The sequence below is a fragment of the Echinops telfairi genome, unplaced genomic scaffold (assembly GCF_000313985.2).
Source record: "Echinops telfairi isolate 266 unplaced genomic scaffold, ASM31398v2 ScPeMD7_1713;HRSCAF=2227, whole genome shotgun sequence".
Lineage (NCBI taxonomy): Eukaryota > Metazoa > Chordata > Mammalia > Afrosoricida > Tenrecidae > Echinops > Echinops telfairi.
Window position 1 is genome coordinate 11,317,837 of NW_022105611.1, and position 3,986 is coordinate 11,321,822.

Here is a 3,986-nt window from a genome sequence, read left to right on the forward strand (position 1 = left end):
CATAGATCTATATCCCCATACTCATATATAAATATATTTGCATATGTACATGCCTTTATCTAGACCTCTATAAGTGCTCTTTGCCCCCCAGCTCTTTCCTCTGTTTCCTTTGACTTTCCTCCTGTCCCACTATCATGCTCAGTTCCTACCTGAGTTTCAGCAATTCTTCTTGGTTACATTACCCTTGATCACGCCCTCAGGCCTCCCACACCCTCCTCACCACTGATTTGGATCACTTGTTGTTCCTTTGTCCCTGGGTTTGTTAACCCCTCTCCATGTCCCCCAGACCCATCCATCCCGTTGTTTTCTCCTCCAGGTTGTTCATCCAGCCTATCTTATTTAGACAGACTTGCAGAGATAATAACACGCACAAAAAGAAGACAGAACAAAACCAAGCAACAATATACAACAAAACAACAACAACAAAAAACAAAACAAAGCACAACAAGAAAGAAAAGCTTGTAGTTAGCTCAAGGACTGTTTGTTGGCCTTTAGGAGTGTTTTCCAATCCAGTCTGTTGGGGCACCACACCCTGGCCCCAAAGTCCACCTTGAGCTTTCCCTGGGGACCTCATCACTCTGTTCCCTTGCTGCCCCACTATGAGACATGATATCCCTCACTGACCCATAGCCCTACAGGGACAAAACCGGAGACACAGTGTGGGAATTGTGCCCGATCTGATCCCACCACACCGAGGCAGAACACTGAGGGGGGTGCAAAAAAATAGTTTCATCACTGTGATGGGAGCCAGAGTTAGCATGGAATTATGTTGGGAAGATCAATTAAGATGTAGAGATAAAGGGTGAGTACAGACTGCTCTTTGTGAAAATTTGGCCAGGTATAAGAAAGAGTAGGAATATGAAGAAGTAACAGTTTTCAGAGGGTTTTTTTTTTTTCATGCTTTTTGGGCTCTGTCTCCCAAAATTATGTGTTGTAAATTCCAATGTCTATGACTGTGGTTGTAATCCCGTTTGGGAATGGGTTGTCCTGTTATATTAATGAGGCAGCATTTGTTTAAGGTATAGCTTAGAACAAATTTTGCTGAGATACGACAGCTTGTAAATAGGCCAGCGAAGGAGTGATGAAGTCAGAGGGATGCCAAGAAACTTGAAGATCTGTGAAGAACTCAGAAGGGGAAACTGAAAAGATAAGGACTCTATTCCATCACCAACACAGAGAGAAACGCTCCGGCTGGAAATGTAAATTCATTCCCTAGCCTTTTAAATTGTGAGAATATAACATTTTATTCGCGAAAGGCTTCCATATGGTATTGCTGCTATAGCTGCATTAGCTAACTAAAATATAAGTCAAACAAAAAAATCATGTATAGAGGGAGAAACAAATTATTAGAGGGTAATTTATGTAATGTAATTCTCAAGTTTCTGGGGGGAGACAAAACTTAGATTACTTATAAAATCTAAGCTTTGAGAAAAAGAGAGGAATCACATTCCCTTTATAAACAGGGCATACAATGCCAAAAACAGGGTACAAAATGCTGCTCTGATTTTATGGGGACACTCTGATGTTAATATTCCAAGTGACTTCCCACGGTCTCATTGTAAGTATTGTGGTGACTTGCATGGGGAACAGATTTCAGCTCAACTTCCAGATACGAGCCGGTGGCTGGAAGAATGAATAGGTGGTCCACGTCTGTGGGAGCAGGCACTGAAAGCCATAGGAGTAGAACATTGTCTGGTTCAGTGGCAGAAGGTAGCCCTCAGGTTGGAAGATGCTTGAAATGCAACTGTGGAAGGGCTGCATCCTCAATTTAAAATTTGCTTTAATCATGAGCATGTGGTAAACCTTCTGAAACGATGGTGATGGGCCATGGCTCAAAATGAAGACAAAATTAAAAACATCCGTTCATAATTGGAAAGTGGATCTTACAAAGTATGAATCTTAGAAAATTGGAATTCATAAAAAAATGAAGTGGGATCGGGAGAAGGTTCAATACTCTAGTTATTAGTGAGCTAATGTGGATTGTCTTGGTCATTTTGAATGGGACAATCATATGGTTTACTATACAGGTATAAAAAAGTTCAAAAGAAATGACATCATATTCATCATTAAAAATAAAATGTCAAGATCCAGGAAACTTGGCCAACTGAATGGAAGAGATCCTTATTTGTACCAATTTCAGAATCATTTGTTGTGTCATTCTTCAGGAAAAAAATCCAGTTGTCTGTTGAGATGAGATTAGGTGTTCAGCTGTGTAGATTGGAGAAAGGATCTGTGGTTGGACTTCTCCATTGTGCTGAGCATAGCAGGATTTTATGTACACTTCAAGAGATAACAGAAGCACTAATTTTAAAACCTTCTGGGACATCTGTGAGAACAGTGTTGTTTTTCTTGAAATAGCATACTTTAAATTTATGGTCTAGCTTTCCAAGTCTTACTGCCTGGTTCATCTGCCTTTCAGATTCCACATTTTCCTTTCTTGTGCTGTCTCACATGTTGTTGACCCTCATGAGCTTAGGGCTACAAACATTACTTATCCTCAATTTAGTGTGATATTAGGAAAGGGCAGATGCTGATGCATAGGCTCATGTTCCTGTGTTAACTAGAAGTGACTCAATTCTTGAAGTAACAGAAAATTTCATTCTTTTTTGTACTTTTACTTTTTAATTAGTTAATATATTCATCAGCTTAAGGCAAAAGACCACTTTCATGCTTCCTGGCAACTTGCCCATTCCCTACAAAAGGACATTCTGTTCATCTCTACAGGTACATTTTCCCTGTGTGTTCCTATGTAACTAATGCAATGACCATGTATTATTTTTTGACTTGATGACAGGTAATGACACTTTTACCTATTTGATTTCATTTGTTTCAAATAGAAAAACTATGCATTACTTCATAGGGTGAGACACTGAAGCACTGTGAGGTAAAGTTACTTTCCCTAAATTACAAAGGTAGTAAGTAGGTGAGCTAAAATACAAATGTGATCTCCATTGTTCGAGGCCTTTCTATCTGGCCACTACTCCCACTTTTTGCTTTAGAGCTAAGAGCTATTGACAGGAATGGCATGTCTGTTCCCCAAGGAAGTACGCACCGTTTATCTCTCTGAGAGTGTTCATTTTGTTAGATAAGCAAACATCAGTGGACAAGAAGAATGTTTAGCTCTGTTTTCTCTTTTGTTGAAGGGATTTTCTGGTACATATTCATAACAGAAATTTCTCTTTCTCCTTTCCCCTTTTAACTTTGAAGATGTGCTATCAACAGTGCTGACTTATAGAAAAAGAGCAAAGAAATTATCATTATACTTTTCCCTGAATCAACAATTGTTTACATGTGCCCTATTTTGCCTGCTTTATTATGATCTCCATTACTCTGATTTTTCTCTCCTTATGTATCTACACACATATTCAGACATACATGCACACATAGTTCATATTATTGATTTATTAAACATCATGAGCAAATTGGGAAGACCAAATACCTCTTATCTATGAACACTTCAGTAGGTATTTTCTAAGTACAAGTACAAGAGCTCTGGTGGAGTAATGGTTACGAGTGGGGTTGCAAACCGCAGTCTGCAGTTTGAAACCACCCACTGATCCGTGAGAGGAAGACAGGGCTTTCTACTCTTGCAAAGTGTTAACGTCTCAGAAACTAGTATCTAATCCAAAATTCCATCAGTTCCTTCAGTCACATCACTCTTCCCAAACCCCCAACCTCCACACCCAATCCAAGATGCAGTTCTTAGTTGTGAGTTCCATTTGGTGGGCATGTGTCCTTAATTCTGGGACCATTCGATGACTTTTTTTCCCCTTGACCTTGTTATTTTTGAAGAGCACAGGCCAATTATTTTGTTTAAAATCTGCCTTTGTGGTATTTTATCGCATTTGTTTCCAGTTAGACATTTTTTATAGGAATACTACAGAATAGGTGTGACTTTTTAAAAAAAATCAGTTTATTGGGGCTCATACAATTCATCACAATACATAGATCAATTGTGTAAAGCACATCTATACATTTGTTGTCCT